The 18370-nt window shown below is 48.0% G+C and overlaps 1 long non-coding RNA gene across 1 annotated transcript in view; it reads left to right on the plus strand.

The window, feature by feature from the left end:
• The window catches only part of LOC125644154 (uncharacterized), a 63677-nt gene that overhangs the window by 41547 nt on the left and 3760 nt on the right, over positions 1–18370 (plus strand). Inside the window, exons 3-4 of the long non-coding RNA XR_012670231.1 lie at positions 3531–3791; positions 6086–6236. This is a non-coding gene — a long non-coding RNA (uncharacterized LOC125644154). The remainder of the gene's footprint in view (positions 1–3530; positions 3792–6085; positions 6237–18370) is intronic.

The raw sequence follows: 18370 nt of genomic DNA on the forward strand, positions 1-18370 counted from the left end.
TTTATCCAATATTTATTAGAAAACTTTGTTGGTTCTGATTAAGGAAATTGAAAATGTGACCCAGTGCAACAGCAAACTGCTTATGTGATGTGCCAGCCGCTCCCTCATCCTTCTTCAGAAGCAAGTGGATGTAGAGTCCTGGTGTTTGTCCAGCAACCTGTTCCCCAATAAATTAAAACCTCTGCCAAAAGTCTCTTTGGCGGATTGTCAAACATTCGAATAGCTGCCATCCAGTCTAAGCTGCATGTGGGATCATTCACAGATCCAATTCTCCCTTTTGGAATTCAGACATCAGATTCAAATCAGGTCATATCTACACTACGAACTTTTGCTGACACACATTACATCATCATAAAGCTGCCACAGTTAGCATATCGCTTGTGCATTTGCATGCTTGGCTTCTTGCATCGGCACTGCATGTACTCACCAGGAATGCTTAGGTAGATGCACAGTGTGGCGCACCATGCCAGATGGTGGTGTGTTGCACATGTATCTTAGTGTGCAACACACCACCATCTGGCACATTGTCTTTTGGGAAGTTTGGCAATGTATGGTGGGGGCAGAAACAAGTCATGCAGGGGTGATTGGGAGAAAGGGGTCAACTGACCCTGCATGCAAATGTCTCCATCCTACAATGTTCTCTATTTTCCATAATTTTTGCACTGTTTTTAAAAATTGCACGATCCTGCACAGCCCACCTCACTGTCCACCATCTGTGACAGAAGTATGGACCCTGCAGATCTCTGCACTATTGTCATAAGTGTTGCAAGCACAAGATGCATGATCCGCCAGTATTTGCAAAGCTGTAAGAAGAACGAAATCAGTGGGGAACATGACGATTTCTTGGAGGACAGATTGCTGTGGGACATAGGGAGAACCATTTCAAGGTTATTGGCATTCACAGAGCAGCTGCAGACGGTGGGGCGCCGCCTTTGGACTGGAGAAATGAGCACTGACTGGTGCGATCACATCATAATGCAGATTTAGGATGATGATCAGTGGCTGCAGAACTTTTCAATGCCCAAGGCTACATTCCTGGATCTGTATGCTGAGCTCATCCCAGCCCTGTAGCACAGGGCCACCAGAATGAGAGCTCTGCTGATAGTGGAGAAGCAAGTGTTGATTGCACTGTGGTAACTTGCAATGCCAAATTGCTACCGGTCAGTGGGAAACAATTTTGGAGCTGGAAAATCCACTGTGGGAGCTGTTGTCATGAAAGCATGCAAGGCTGTTAATCGTCTGGTGCTACCTAATATTGTCACTGTTGGTAATGTGCAGGGCGTACTGGATTGATTTGCAGCAATGGGGTTCCTGAACTGTGGTGCAGCAAAAGACAACATGCATATCCCTATTTTGGCACCAGGCCACCTTGACACAGAGTACATCAACAGAAAGAGCTATTTTTCTATGGTTATGCAAGCATTGGTGGATCACTGGGGATGCTTCACTGTTATCAGTGTTGGCCAGTCAGGGAAGGTGCATAACACTCACATTTTTAAGGACACAGGAATGTTAAGAAAGCTTTAAGCAGGCCCTTTCTTTCCCATTGATGGGATAGAAATCCACCTTGACACCACCAAGGAAAGATTCAAATACCAGCTCAACAGGTGCAGAATGACAGATGAATGTACTTTTGGTAGATTGAAGGGACACTGGCATTGTTTACTCACAAGACTGGATCCCAGTAAATAAAACACGCCAATGGTTACAGCTGCCTGCTGTGTCCTGCCTATCTGTGAAGCAAAGGGGGGAGAAGTTGCTGCCGGGGTAGAGGGTGGAGTTGGAGCAGCTGTGTGCTGAGTTTGAACAGCCGGACACAAAGGCTATTAGAAGAGCTCAATATGGAGCTATTCAGCTCAGGGAGGCTTTGAAAGAGCACTTTAACAGTGAGCCACAGGAATACGTTGTGGTGGACAGTGCTCTATCTGGCCTGCTGTTTGGGGCCCTCTTAAGAACTGTGTGTTGCTTGGTGCACAACTGTGAATGTTACACTGTCAATGCCCCTATTAATTTTGTGCCACTCGCTGAACATTTATGATTATCACACTGTAGTTGTCCCTGATCCTTTGAGTTGTGTGTAAGCCTAACATCAGTACTGGGCAAATTGATTGAAACCATAGAAAAGAACAGAATTATCAGACATATAGATGAACATGATTTGTTGGAGAGGAGTCAACGTAGTTTTTGTAAAGGGAAATCACGTCTCACCAATCTACTAGAATTCTTTGAGGGGGTCAACAAGCATGTGGATAAGGGTGATCCAGTCGATATACTGTACTTAGATTTTCAGAAAGCCTTTGACAAGGCCCCTCATCAAAGGCTCTTAAGCAAAGTAAGCTGTCATGGGAAAAGAGGGAAGGTCCTTTCATGACTCAGTAACTGGTTAAAAGATAGGAAAGAAAGGGTAGGAATAAATGGTCACTTTTCAGAATGGAGAGAGGTAAATAGAGGTGTCCCCCTGGGGTCTGTACTGGGATCAGTGCTGTTCAACATATTCATAAATGATCTGGAAAAAGGGTAAACAGTGAGGTGGTAAAATTTGCAGATGATACAAAACTACTCAAGATAGTTAAGTCCAAAGCAGACTGCGAAGAGTTACAAAGGGATCTTACTAAACTGAGTGACTGGGCAACAAAATGGCAGATGAAATTCAATGTTGATAAATGCAAAGTAAGGCACATTGGAATACATAATCCCATATAATGATGGTGGTCTAAATTAGCTGTTACCACTTAAGAAAGAGATCTTGGAGTCATTGTGGACCGTTCTTTGAAAACATCCGCTCCATGTGCAGCAGCAATCAAAAAAGCTAACAGAATGTTGGGAATCATTAGGAAAGGAATAGATCAGACAGAAAATATTATATTGCCTCTATTTAAATCCATGGTATGCCCACATTTTGAATACTGCGTGCAGAAGTGGTCACCCCATCTCAAAAAAGTTATATTGGAACTGGAATTGGAAAAGATACAGAAAAGGGCAACAAAAATGATTAGGGGAATGGAATAGCTTCTATATGAACAGAGATTTAAAAGAGTGGGACTTTTCAGGTTGGAAAAGAGACGACTGTCCTGCCTGCTCTTTCCTTCCCAGGCTGTCTGCAATACTCAGCCTCCAGGCCCTTTGCTCACAGTCTGATGCAGCACTGGCTTGCAGGATCTCACTGAACATGTCATCCTGAGTCATCTTCTTTCTCGTCCTTATCTGGCTCAGGGGTCTGCGGGTGTGGAGGGGAAGACTACCACAAGGCTGCAATGACAGCAGCTGCAGATAAAACACACAGAGGTACCAATGTCAGTATAGTCACAGCGGAAACCGAAAGTTAAGATTCAGAACTCCCTTCCCTAAAGTTTTAAACCAGATGCTTATGGAAACTTCTGCTTGGGATTGCTTGTGCATGGTGCCATTCACAGCACCAACCATGGTGAATATGGCTCATCGGGGTGAGGGAAATGAGGGGGGAATTCCTCGATTGCATGAAACTGTGAGTATAGGACAATGACACTGAATACTGGCACCATTTTCCACAGGCAGTAGTGATTTTAACTGATATCTCACTCCGGAGGGTAACAAAGGCAGAGAGAGGACAGCTGCTGGTGTCCCAAAGCTGCTCTCACCCATATGCTTCTCGACTGTGTACTGCCATGGTGCCTGCTGAAGTTATCGCCGACTGGCTGGGGTGGTGTCTTACCACAGAGGAAGAAATAAGGCTGCCATCACTACAAACCTTTGGGAGAGGACTGCAGAATATCTCCATGAAAGTTTCACTGCGATCTCTCAGGAGGATTCAGGTAGGTTGGCCACTCATCCTGTATTAAACCAGACAGTCCTGCTTTTCTAGGGTTTGTCCCCTGTCCAGTATTCCGACAAAACTGGACATGGTTTTGTCGGTATCTGATGGGAGATGTCATTCTGAAGAGTGTGCTGCTTCGCCCCCTTCTGGCATGACCTCGCACATAAAGTCATGCTGGCAGGGGCAGAGTGGCACACTCTTCAAAATGGGGCCCACCACGTGGCGTGAACTTGGATGCAGGAGACCTCAGCTCTTCGGAAAACATGGCCCTCAATGTCTCTGAAGTGCCACAGGTAACTGTGATTAATAGAAAATGGAGGCAAGGACCCTGTTACTAGGACCCAGAGAAAAAGATAAGGACTTTGATAAGCACATCACAGTGGGCAATGAATGCTGAAGTCAACTCTTGTTTGACTTAGATTAGCCAAATACATACTAAACGTGAGAGCAAAGAAACAATGTTGGGAATCTGTCATTTTCAAACAGCTTCTTGAGGATTAACAAGTTCTCACAAAGAGATAAATGGTCAAAGGGCTGGTGTGAGAATCACTAGTTCTCTTCATTTCATGGACCACTAAATCCAGATTATTTGCTACTCAGTCCCTACAATGGAAGAGGCTGTGTCCCCAGCTGAGTGGAGGGGGTAAAATAGGAGGGGAAGGGAACAGGAGGGATAAAAAAAAAAAATTCTTCACCAAAGTAGGATCAGACATAAAGTACTCAATAGCAACCTTGCTGAGCATAAATTTAATCATGATCTGATGGAACCAATCTTAATTTGACAAGCTAACAGAGATAACAGTTAGTCAATTTCCCATTTCAACAGGCACAGTGATAATTGAAAGCTTCCAGATATATCACATGGAGATCAAACTTGAAGCAAACAGTAAACTTTCTGATAAAGGGCCCAAGCCATCTTCCACTGAAGTCAATAACAAACCCCCATTGACTTCAATGGGTGCTGGGTCAGGCTCAAGGTGAAAAGCCATTTTGAAAACAGTAACATTCCTCTACATCCCCAGTCAGGACAAAAGAAGCGTCAGAGGATGCTTCGTCCAGATTATACCATGTACCCTAATTCCTTGTGTGGTGAGTTGCCAAGAGGTCTGACACTGTGCCCTTCAAAGGACAGTGACTGCTGACATCACAGTGCAGGTTAAAGAGATAAGAATTCAGACAACAAGGGGTAAATAAATAAGGAGATGGTGAAGACCAAACTTTCCAATAAGATTGCCCCTGTTTTCAAAGCAGTTGTAAGGACAAAAAGACTGTGACTCTAATGTCACCTTTCCACTCCCCTGAATTTGGGTACAACCAGGGTCCAATTCAACCCCTGGCATAATGGGCTTCTCTAATTTACACTGGCCTAGGGGTCATTCCACTGGACCAGGATCACTGCACTCCAGCAGCAAACTCTGCAACTGCAGACAAGTCCTCCAAATACCCATATGCCAGCTCTGTGCCACCTGAGGATTCCCCGATGCCAAGGAAATCACTGCCTGCCCATTAGGGGCAGCTTTACAGGCTACTTTGCTGAGCAGCTTCCCAGCTGCTTTTCTGAGAAGTGAAAAGGAACTGGATGGGGGCCAGGCATCTGGCCTTTTTTATTATTATTTATTCATATTACAGTAGCACTTATTGTTCCCTGATAAGCTCAAGGCCCCATTGGGCTAGAGGCTGCATAATCACATAGTAGAATACAATCCCTGCCCAAAGAGCTTCTATTCTAAATAGAAAAGACAGAGGAAGGGATGATTTTACAGATGATAGAAGCACAGAGAATTTAATTACTGAGGCACAATGAGATTAAGTGATTTGCCCAAGGTCACACAGGAAATCTGTGGCAGAACAAGGAACTGAACCCAGAACTTCTGAGGCCCACTCTGGAGCCTCAGCTACAAGCCCATTGTCCCTCTCAAAATCCTCCTGCTTTATGCTGGGCAACAAGTATAATCCCATATAAGAATTTGCTAAAGTGAAGGACTGGTGCAAATACATTAACTAGTGGGAGTGTGTACTGTAGGTTCATGCTGCTACACACCTGGCTAGTGAGGGATTTCTAGAGAACAGTAATGGTAGACCCTTTTGTTAAAGATGAAACTGATTTACTGTATAATATGCTTTATCTCCGCCAGCCTGGGAAGTGGGATTACTGAGACATTGTCTATTGTGTGCCAGCAAAGAACACTGCTTCACTGACCTCTCAGACATGCAACGCTAAAATGATTTTTCTGTTTTTCAGCCAGGCCTATAAGGATTTTAAAAGACTAAATGCAATTCCATTCTTTTCAGTAACTGCAGCCAACATCTAAGTTGCTGAAACATGAAATTTCTTCCCTTGAATAGACAACCTTGGAATGTCTAACCCAAAAGAAATCCCATTAGTCATACACAGAGTCTGTCTCTGGGAAAATTGCTAGTGGAAGTGGGACAAATAGGCCAGGTAAGATGAGTAATGTATTTATTCTGGATTCATAAGAGCTGATCCACCTTTGATTTCCAGTGGTGGTGGGGGTAGATGGATGTGAAATGTGTGGTTAAGCAGGGAGATCAGACTGCTCTCTCTTTGGGAGGAGTGGTAAAGAGGTTATTAGAGGACAATTGTCTTGCTCACCTAGGGTCAAATTCTAACTGGCTTATGCACAGTGTTGATGGGAAAGAAACAAAGAGCCCCTCCCCATTTTGTGCACCCCATGCCAGGATACAATTACAACTGTAGTCCCTGCAGTTGGGAGGTACAGACATTGCTATGTGCCCCTGGTAAGTACACATCACCCAGAGGGCCAAAGGGGGCAGAGAAGCAGGGCAAAGTATCTAGGGCAACTGTGTGCCCCACTCAATTCTCCCTAAAATCCACAGAGCTACACACTGCACACCTGAACTCAGAGGAGGCTTTGGGGTGGGAGCTAGTGTCAGGGGATAGGATCAGTGTGTTTTATCACATACACTTTCTGCCCCAGCCTCTCTCAGATTTCTCTTGCCCCTTGGAAAAATATTGTGTGTGGAGCTATGGCTAAGGCAGGCAAAAGCTGCTTTTACAGCATAAACATACATCCGTCTGTGCCAGGAAACTTAAATAGGGCCTGACCATGTCCCTAGCCTCCAAGATCAGCTTATTTAAGTTTGGGGCACACACTCTAAACTGGCAGTTTTAGGCCAAAAAATATCATGCTAACAAACGTGCTCTGCTCACGATATACTGTACAGACTGGTTAGGAAATGTTTTTTTACCTCAGTTTCAGTCAGGTTTTGAAGACAAACATCCTCCACAAATGACGGTAATGGAATTTAACGGCAAAGACCACCCAAGACACTGGGAATCTCAAGTTGCTTGGCCTCAAGTTCTCTGGTTTGTTCTGCTCGGCCTCATATGCACTCTTGGTTGAGATACAAAGAAAGATTGTTTCCTTCCTTCCTGACTTGGATTTTTCTTTTACTTCTCAACTGACCAACAGAACATTTAGTAAATGGGCTGGAAAATTCTAGAATTTTTAATTCAAATTTAGATACAACAACAAAGGTTATAAAAGAGCCAAAAGTCAATCGCCACAGCAGTTTATAGAGGAGACTCAGTGGGTTTTGGCTTTTGTAAATAACTTTTCTCTCTTTAGGGTATGTTTGCACTGCAGGTGCTGCAGCAGCACAGCTGCCATGCTGTAGTGTACACACTTACTGCAGTCAGGAAGAGGTTTTTTCATTGCTGTAGTAAATCCACCCCCTCGAGGGGTAGGAGCGAGGTCGATGGAATAATTCTTCCATTGGCCCAGTGGTGACTATACTGGGATTTAGGTCAGCTTACCTGCATCTCTCTGACATGTGAATTTTTAACCACCTCTGAGCAACACAGGTATGTCGACCTAAGTTTTATGGGTAGACCAAGCTTTAAAGAGCCTCTCCTTGCCTCAGACTCTTTGGGAAGCATCTCAGCTTATATACAAAAAAATTCTTTTTATCCTTTTCCCTGTTCATTTGTTTCCTATTGAACTGGCCAACCTGCACTAACTACAGGACTCTCTTCACACAGTTAGCAACAGACAGGAAAAACAACCAATCAAAATGAAGCATCTCCTCCCATCTCTGTGGCATCTCCTCTGCTTTCTGATCCTACTTTGAGCTGTCAGAGTAAAGGCCAGGTCTGCACTACAATATGTTGTCGGCATAGCTATGTGGGCTGGGGTGTGAAAAACACACATACACCCCTAACCGATACAGCCATGCTGGCAAAACCTCAGTGTAGATGCAGTTGTGCTGACAGAAGAGTGTGTCTATCGGCATAGGTAATGTCATTCAGAGAGATAGTGGTAGTAAAATGCCTTATCTTGGCATATATTGCATCTACACTAGGGGGCTCTGCTGGTATAGACATGGCCAAACATCAGCTCACCTAAGCACCTACTTTATCAGTCTTTATAACATAGCAAACCACAAACCTTTGATCTGTCATAGCAAACCGCACAGGAAGAGCTGCCCCAGCTACACATCCATTATGGGGCCATCTCTTCCCCCCCTTCCTGGCAGTGCCCCTCCTTCACTGGATTGTGTTTACAACTTTTTATTAAAGCAAAGTTAAAATGAAATGATAACATACTATGTCTTTCATTACTTATGACTTATGCAAGATCAGGCTAATATTCACAGAACCTGGCTACTGGATATTTTAACAGCCCCTCAAAGCTGATGTAGATTCAGCTGTGTGGCTTTCTCTGGTGGTGCTTAATTCCTCACTGTCTGGCTTGCCCTTTGATGTCTGATGAGCAAGGATCCATCATCTCTTCACATGTGCCTGTTAATTATTCTATTCAGAGACCGCTGTTTACAGACTATCACTCTGTTTACAATTGACTACAGGTAAACATTTGGTATTCACAGCTCCCCTTCTTCCACTCCACCCTATGCAACTTCTTCCTGATTTTTCAAAATAAATGTCTCCACATCAGTCTGGAAGGTCTCAGACTCACTGCCCCTTCCCCAAATTGCTGCCCTTGCTCCACTCAGAGAAAGGAGTTTCCCCAAAACAGCTGCTTGTCTCCCCAAGACACAAGTGTTTTTTTCCCTCCAGTTCACTAAGGAATAGGAAACAGTGAGTCAGCATCACCATTCTCTTGCTGGGCATGTCCACACCTAAAAGCATGGAGGAAACAGAAAAAAAACCTACAAGCTGTAGGGCTCAGAACCTCAAAGAGATAACGTGTCTGACTTTAAGCTGCTGAGCAGTTCTATCAAACTCAGCTATCCAAGTGCTTAAAGAGAAGCCTGCACATATGTCTTTGCAGGATTGGGAGCCTCAGAGGACAGAAGGTATTCTGACAAAGTAAAGGAAATATGTACAGATGAGGAAAAGAATGAATTATTTGTTTATGGTGCAACAGTTCAGATCTGGGCTAAAAATTATTTCAGCCCTCTTTCTTATCACTCCATATGGATTTTAAAATACTGTATATTTAAAACATGAAAAAAAATGAAATAAACTTAAAACAAATATTCAGTTAAAAATCTTAATCAGCAGCAGCTGAGCTAAGGGATTGGGCCCAGTTGTACTAAGTGCAGAACAAATGGAAAGGAAGACATACTTTCTGCCCCAAACACTTAGGCCCTAACGTAAGACAGAATGCTCCACAAGTGTGTGACCATTGACCAACAACAGGTGAGAAAGGGAGGAAGGAAGAGGGTAGCAATAGGTTCATGCATTTACGTAATCTAACAAAGGGCACAACTTGACTGTACCAAATAATTGTTTTAAAACATCTCTTTTGTTGGCAAGCCTTCCTCCTTACTATAGATGGAGCTGATAGCACCGGCTATAATTAAAGTTGCCTGACACTTTCCATTATCAGACTCTGTTTTCAGTTGCTTATAACTTTGCCAAACTTTAAATCGTGCCAGTTGAAATCTTCCATGCCTTAGGCTGAAGTTTTTTGGAAAGTTTCAGTAAAAATGGCTCAGTCATTTCCAAGACAGAGATTAAAGTAAAATATGTTGCTTTTCCTGTGTTAAAATTTTTTTTACAACCATTTTGTTGAGAAGCTTTCGCATCCCCATGCTTTAGAGAATGGACTTGACATTTGTCAGGAGTACAGCATTTCTGTCAGAGAAAGGTTTTGTCCTATTCTTGTGAAAATGCCCCAAATATGGCCAAGTAATAAGCCTCTGAAAAATCTCAGTTCTCATGTACTCAGTAGAAACTTCTTAGAGTTTGGAAGCCAAATTCCCCAAAGATTTCATCCAACGTGCACCAGCCTGGGGATGATCAAGACTTTCCCTACAACTGCTCATCCCAGCAACCAGGGGCTGCTTTTGCAGTGGCACCCATTCAGATATTTCTTGGGGAGGACAAATTCCCACTAGCAGGGACCCCATTCTGCTCCCCACTTGCCTCCCCCTCCTCCCACGGGGACCACAGGTCTCCCTCGGCTGGGGAGTCTCCCCTCTCTCTTACCCGCACAGTGCTTGAGCCAGTGCTGCCAGCAGTTGAGTTGTCAGTGGACTCCCCAAAGCTCCACTGGCTGGGAACGCTCCCCATGTGCCCAGAGCACAACCAGGGTTCCCTCTAATTTTTTACATCCATGTGCAGAATGAATTTTGTTATGTGCACAATATGGAGGCGATGTATGACACATCACCTTCCTATTGGTGCACATAACAAAATTCATGTGGTGGGGGTGGGGCTGAGGAGTTTGGAGTGTGGGAGGGGGCTCAGGGCTGAGGCAGAGGGTTGGGATGCAGGCCGGGAAGGGCTTTGCTGGGGGTGCAGGCTCTGGGGTGGGGCTGGGGATGAGGGGTTTGGAGTGTGGGAGGAGAATCAGGGCTGGGGCAGAGGGCGCAGGGGGGTGTGGGCTCTGGGGTGGGGCCAGGGATGAGGGGCTTGGGGTGTAGACTGCCCAGGGCCTGCAGTGGAGAGAGAGAACTCCCCCCAGACCTCTCTCAACACAGCAGCTCGGGGCCGGGGGAGAAGCGCCTCTCCCCGGCAGCTTCAGTGGGCTGGGCCTGGCTGAGGGAGGGGCTCCTTCTCCCCCGGCCGTGGCAAGCCCAGGCAGGTCCACACGGGGGCTGGCGGGGAGGGGTGCCTCTGCCTGCCACAGCCCTGAGTCCCTGCGCGGGGCTTAATAGGCAGCTGCGCGGCTGTGCAGCTTAGAGGGAACTTAGTTCATAACACCCCTATATCTGGCTGGGGGGTGGCATGGTATGGTGATCCTGCATGCCAGGTCACAATGTCACTCACTGAAATTTGGTATGAGTCAAATTTCAGTGGTGTTGTGACCAGGCAGCTGGAGCAAGACACCAGGGCTCGCCCACAGCAGCCCTACTGATTTGGTACAGGACTACCGCTTACAAGCGGTTGGGTCACAGCCCTCCCTCCCACCGCCCAGCTCCGCAGCCTACGGAACTTTGAGCAAGTGCAAAACCATTAGGGGAGCCGGCACCACTCCTGCTGTGGAGCCAGGCACAGGAGCGGAGGTCGGGGGACGGTCTGCCGCTGTTGGCTTCCAGGCAGCGGGGGAACGGGAGTGAGCTGTCTTACTGGAATGTAGAAGGTACAACAGTGAGCCTGGTGGGGAGGGCCTGAGGCGTGGAGAGATCAAATGAGAGGCCCTGGGTGGGAATGGGAGCTTGAAGAGCTCGGGGAGGCTGGACTGGCTGGGCAAGGATATGAGGACTGAAAGCCGGGGCTGGACAGGGTGTGTGTGAAGCCAGTTGAAAGGGTTAGATGGGACAAGCAGGTACAGACAAGGGCAAAAAGGGTTGTGCTGGGGGGAAGCGGGGTATAAGTGTCTGTGACCACTACAGCACACTTACCTCTGGAACTTGGAAAAGAACCCAAGATTGCTGAGTCTCACCATTCCTCTGCTGTCAGCAAAGATCCATGAAACCCAGTGACAAAGCATGTCTCATTCCCCTCCAGTGGCTGGTTCACATAGAGGTTAACAGACTACTGCCACGACCAGTCATTCTATTCGCTCAAGTGGCAGAAGTCTACACTGTGAATCTAAACGTTCCAACCCTACTGATGAGCCATGTGGGCATCAGTATCATGCCACATAATGGAATTTCCATTTTTTTCAGGAAAGCCTAGGAAAGTAGACACCAAAAACTGAACATGTGAGGTTGCAAAGTCAGGCACTCAAAAGATAGGAAATGCCAGAATTAAGATTGCCTGTGCAACCTAGGTTCTTCAGTCGAGTGCTTGCTCACGTCATTGGAGATGTTTGCCTTAGCGGTACCCGGAGGGTCAGCAGTGGCCCCTCCTTCAGTGCCGCACTCATGCGTCAGTATATCAGGCGCTGCCGACCCTATGCCCTCTCAGTTCCTTCTTACTTTCTATGGTGGTTAGTCGGAGTGCTTTCCCTTGCATTGCAAGGGCTAGCAGTTTTTGTCTATTGTCTTCGAGCCTTAAGGTAAGCCAGCCACTAAGACCCCTCCGGGGGCAGTGGAGTGCCACCGATCCCCCGAGACGAAGCAGCACTCTCCACCTCCACGCAACAAGTCACCAGAGCCACAGCCCTGGTGCTGTGGGGCTCGTCCTCGGTCACCAGCACCACGTTCCCGGTCACCGCCGTCTCAACGCGGATATCCTAGAGCATGATGCTGGTCGCCATACTACCAACGCCACTCACCATCCTGCAGATAGTCTTCTAGGCACAGGTCCCAGTCAGCCGCATACTGGGAGCGCTCCCCATCGCGTCTTCAGTCCCCCCAGCATCGGTCCCCTCGATACCGGCACTGATCACCTCGCTCCAGACGCTGGTCCCCAATGGCAACGGTCAGCAAGCAGACCCAGGCATTGACAGCCCCACTGTGGTCACCGGAAGGGGATTCCTCCGGCATGAAGGCCCGGTCAGCCCTTTGCCTAGTCTGCAACAGTGCGAATGGGCTGCATCAACATTGATGTTGCCGACTTGGCAGCACAGCCAGTGGCCGGCACAGTGGCCTTATTGGGGCGCATGGGGAATGCCGGTTGTGGCGATGCCCACTTTTCACTGCTCATCGGCCACCACCTCGGAGCAGCAATTGGCGGCACCAGGCTCGGTGCACGAGGCATGCCTGATGGTTGGAGCAGAGGGAACAGTGCCCACCACTAAGCCTCCCTCCCCCACGGGGGAAGATGCCCTGGAACCTTCCCCAGCACTGCAGTCATCATCCTTGTCCCCGGATAAGGCAGTTGCGGGACCCTCAAGGGCAAGCCCACCAGATGATTTCAAAGAACTTCAGGCCCTGCTGTGTCAGGTGGCTCAGTACTTGGGCCTGGAGGTAGAGGAAATGTCTTCCATCCCTCCCACCTCAAAGAGGGCTGAACAAAAGTACTTTGTCCTGGCAGAGGGTTTTGAGTACCTCTGTACTCACCCTCCCCCAAGCTCGCTGGTGGTCTCTGCGGCCAATGAAAGAGACAAACAGGGGCATACCAGTTTGACTCCCAAAAATAAAGAGGCCAAACAGTTGGATCTGTTTGGGAGAAAGATTTATTAGATGGCCAGTTTGCAGTTCTGGGCTGCAAACCATCAGGCCCTCTTGCCATTACAACTTTAGCTTATGGGACTCTCCATACGTTCAAGGAGTTCCTTCCACAGGAGTTGGCCCAAGAATTTGGCACCCAGGTGGAGGAGGGCACTGTGGCTGCCAGGTGCTCCCTCCAGATGACGTGGTGAACTCAGCAGCCAGGGTGGTTGCGTCGGCAGTGGTGATGAGGCACAGCTCTTAGCTTCTGACTGCAGGTCTCTCCCAGGAAATGCTGACCTCCATCCAAGATCTCCCATTGGATGGAAACAGTCTCTTTTCAGACCAGACTGATGCAAGGCTGCATGGACTGAATGCATACCAGGGCAACCCTTCTCTCAGTGGGAATGCATACATCGCAGTCTGTGAGGAAGCAGTTCCAGCTGCCTCCGCCACCTAAGCTTTGGCAGTCTCTCCAGGGGCCTGCAAGAAGAAGGGACAGAGATGCTAGTTTCAGCCACTGTTGCCCTTCTTCCTCCCATTCACCCGCACAGCCCAGTCCAGCAAAACACTCCGGGGACCAGAAGCACTCGTTTTGAGGGTGTGGTTGAGAGCGACGCCTCAGTCACTGTCCAGGATCCACCCTGCTCTTTCCTCAACAGTCTGCGTCCCTTCTGTTCGGCCTGGTCCCAAGTCACCTCCAACAATTGGGTGCTGGATATAGTGTCTCACGGTTACACTCTGCAATTTTTGGCTGTCCCTCCTTCCCACTCCCACTCCTTCCTGTCGCTCTTCAGGGACCCTTCTCATGAGCAACTCCTTGTTCAGAAGGTTGGGAACCTCCTGAGCCTGGGAGCAGTGGAGGAGATACCTCGGACCATGAGGGGAAATGGTTTCTACTCCTGTTACATCCTAATCCCAAAGGCAAAAGGGTGCCTCAGGCCCATTCTGGACCTGTGACGCCTCAACAAGTCTATAGTCTCCCTGGCGTCCATTATCCCCTCCCTGAATCCATGAGACTGGTACACCACCCTTGACTTGAAGGACGCCTGTTTCCACATCTCCATAGTCCAAAGTCACAGGCGTTTCCTCCGGTTTATAGTGGGCGAACGCCATTTCCAGTTCATGCTGCTCCCCTTTGTCCTCTCATTGGCCCGAAGGGTTATTACCAAATGTATGGTGCTGGTGGCCGCTTACCTCAGATGTCGAGGGGTCCAGGTCTTTCCATACCTCGACGACTGGCTCATCAAGGGAAGGTCCCACAACCAAGTACAGAGAAGCCTCCATCTGGTGCCTTCCACCTGCCATGACCTGGGCATGTTGATAAACGAAAAAAAATCCACCTTAAGGCCAGTCCAACGCAGAGTTCATTGGTGTGGTTCTTGACTCCATGCGAGCCAGAGCCCTCCTCCCAAAGGTGCGTTTTCAGGCCATGTCGAATCTGATCTCCTATGTGAGGAGCTACCTGCTCACCATGGTTCACACCTGCCTGCGGTTGTTGGGCCACATAGCTGCCTGTACTTATGTGGTCAATCATGTCTGGCTCCACCTCCAGCCTCTGCAAGCATGGCTGGCATGGGTTTACACCCCCAGCAGACACGATCTAGACCGAGTGGTCAGGGTGCTGGATCACATCCTGTCATCCCTGGATTGGTGGTTGGATGCCAGGTCGGTATTGCAGGGAGTTCCCTTCGTGACCCCTTTCCCATCGTTGACCCTTGTCTCCGATCCTTTGGACCTCAGCTTGAAAGCCCACCTGGGCGAGCTGAGCACCCAGGGCCGATGGGTGCAGGACGATCAGGCCCTCCACATCAATGTCAGGGAGCTCAGAGCGGTTCGCCTGGCCTGCCAGGCCTTCTTGCCCCCCACCTGAGGGGCAAGGTGGTGAAGGTCTTGATGGACAATACCGCCGTGATGTATTACATCAACAGACAGGGTAGAGCCAGGTCATCAGCCCTCTGCCAAGAAGCTCTCAACCTTTGGCACTTGTGTGTGCCATTTATCTGGTAGCCGCACACCTGCCTGGCACCAAGAATGTGCTAGCAGATCGCCTCAGCAGAACCTTCTCATCTCACCACGAGTGGTCCCTCCATCCGGAGCCAGCCAGTATGATCTTCTGGAAGTGGGGCACTCCCCACATGGAATTGTTCGCGCCCTGCCAGAACAGGAAATGCCATGTGTTCATCCCCTGGAGCGAACAGGACGGGGTTCCCTGTCAGATGCTTTCCCACTTCCATGGTCAGGGGCCCTGATGTTCACCTTCCCGCCACTGCCTTTGATCCACAGAGTGAAAATCAAGCGGGACAGGGCGAGGGTTATTCTGATAGCTCCCGAGTGGCTTTGCCGGCACTGGTTTGGCACACTGCTGGACCTTTCGTAGCCAAGCCGCTGCGACTCCCTCTCTGGCCAGACCTGCTGTCTTAGAATTGCAGCAGTCTCCTGCACCCAAACCTGGAGGTGCTGCACTTCATAGCATCTGCTGCGTGGCTAAATGCGGACAAGCGGGAATGCTCAACCAGAGTGCAACAGGTCCTGCTGGGTAGCAGAAAGCCCTCCACCAGAGTGACCTATTAGGCAAAGTGGAAACAGTTTATGTGCTGGGTCTCAGATCGGTGTGTTTGGGCCAAACAGGCCTCCCTGCAGGTGATCCTGGACGATCTCCTGCACCTCAAGCTCCCAGGCCTGTCACTGTCGTCAATCAGGGTCCACCTGGCTGCTATTTCAACTTTCCACTCTCCTTTCCAAGGCAGGTCGATCTTCACTCACGACATGACAGTCCGATTCCTGAAAGATCTGGAGCATCTTTACCCATGTGTCTGGGATCCAGTCCCTCCCTATGATTGGAACCTCGTGCTGTCAAGGCTCATGGGACTTCCATTTGAGTGTCTGGCTTCCTGCTCTCTTCTCCTTCTCTCCTGGAAGGTGGCGTTCCTGGTTGCAATTACTTTCACCGGCAGAGTGTCTGAACTCAGGGTGCTTACGTCGGAACCGCCCTATACCATGTTCTACAAGGACAAGGTCCAGTTGTGGCCGCACGTGGCTTTCCTGCCCAAGGTAGTTTTGCAGTTTCATACAGGCCAGGACATTTTCTTACTTGGTCTTCTTTCTGAAGCCCCATAGTTCCAAAGAGGAGCGCAGGTTACACATTCTGGATGTCTGGAGGGTGCTGGCTTTTTATATCAACAGGACTGACTTTCCGTAAGTCAACACAACTGTTCGTTGCTGTAGCAGACAGGATAAAAAGTCACCCAGCATCTGCTCAGAGAATTTCATCCTGGATCACAGCCTGCATCTGATACTGCTACAAGCTCAAAAAGAAAAGGAGGACTTGTGGCACCTTAGAGACTAACCAATTTATTTGGGCACAAGCTCACAAGTGTGCCTCCACCAACGATAGTCAAAGTATACTCAACTAAAGCACAAGTGTCATCAGTGGCCTTCTTGGCTTAGGTGCCAATCCAAGAGATCTGTAGATCTGCTACCTGGTCGTCTGTCCACATGTCTACATCCCATTATGTGCTGACCCAGCAAGCCCGGGATGATGCTGGCTTCAGCCGGGCAGTGCCGCTAGCTACAAAACTGTGATTTCCAAGCCCACCTCCATTGGCACTGCTTGTGAGTCACCTAGAATGGAATCGACATGAGCAAGCTCTTGAAGAAGAAAAAACTGTTTCCTACCTTTCGTAACTGTTGTTCTCTGAGACGTGTTGCTCGTGTCCATTCCATTACGTGCCCTCCTGCCCCTCTATCTGAGTCGCCGGCAAGAAGGAACTGAGAGGGCGTAGGGTTAGCGGCGCCTGATATACTAATGCATGAGCGCAGCACTCAAGGGGGCACCACAGCCGACCCTATGGCCACCACTAAGACAAAAATCTCCAGCAACCATGCACTTGGGCACCCACACAGCTCTAATGGAATGGACGTGAACACCACATCTCGAAGAATAGTTAGGAAAGGTTGTTCCCTCCTGTTTATCCTGCATGTGCCAAAAAGCTGAGCAAGAAAACTAGTTAGTGAACTACAACAATACTTACAAATAACATCCCAGTGTCAGTTTTGGTTTCAGCCACGCCCTTTCCCCTGACTCAGCCAGCCCTTGATTAAATATTGTAAATGCAGTACCTGTATTAACATTCTTGGAAATCTTATAATAGAAACTTTATTGACACATTTGTTATAGTCCTATAAAATGAGCTGATATGACCATCTGGCTTCAGAGAGGGACAGACACTAATTTATTTTAGGTTAATACCCTTTCATTCTGTAGCCTGTCACTTTTTATGGATTCTTCATTTGTAGCAGTCTTGCGCTCTGTTGTACTCACACTTTATGATCTCGTCATTTTAAGTCCTTGCATGCTGGGATGGGAATGAGCACTTAAAAGCACTGAGTTTAATTACACTCTCAGTTGTTATTAATTAGTCAGGCAAATTAAGTGGACATTTAATTAACTATGTTATCACTTCAAGATGGAAGCAGAGTCCAGACACGTTAAACTGGTATTGTGTTCATTTATCTCAATTAGTCAGATAGTGTTGAGTAAATCAGGTCATTTAGTTACTTAACGATACAACTAAGTTATTATTTATGTTGCAGTACAGCCCAGAAGCCCCCATCCATATCCATGCCCCATTGCGCTAGGTGCTGTACAAATACAGCTCTAAAAACCTCTATAGGATATGGCCTTTCCACTCCATCCACACAGCTACAGCTCTTACCTCATATCGCAACTACCACATTATCATCTTCGGACTTGACAAGTGTAACCCGGCCCTGCTTATATCCATTCAAAATGCTGCTGCAAAACTTGTTGCCCTAGCTCATCACTTTGACCATGTCAACCCTTTCTTTGTATCTCTCCATGGGCTGCACACATCCAACACAAACTACTTGTCTACATGTTCTAGGCCTTTTACAGACCCATCTCCATCTAGCATAATCTCTCTCAGATGCTCTTGAGATGTGGACTCCTGCCTTTGCTCAGCCAGCAATGCTAGCCCTTACTGCCCACTTGTTAAATGGTCAAACAGGTACTGTAATGCTTCCCCCTGTGCTGTCCTTGTGGTTTGGAGGAAATCTCCACAAACATCTGCAACACAACTTCATTGTCCCCCTTCAGATCCCTTCTGAAAACTCTCTTTTGCTGTG

This window comes from Caretta caretta, chromosome 10 (assembly GCF_965140235.1).
Source record: "Caretta caretta isolate rCarCar2 chromosome 10, rCarCar1.hap1, whole genome shotgun sequence".
NCBI lineage: Eukaryota > Metazoa > Chordata > Testudines > Cheloniidae > Caretta > Caretta caretta.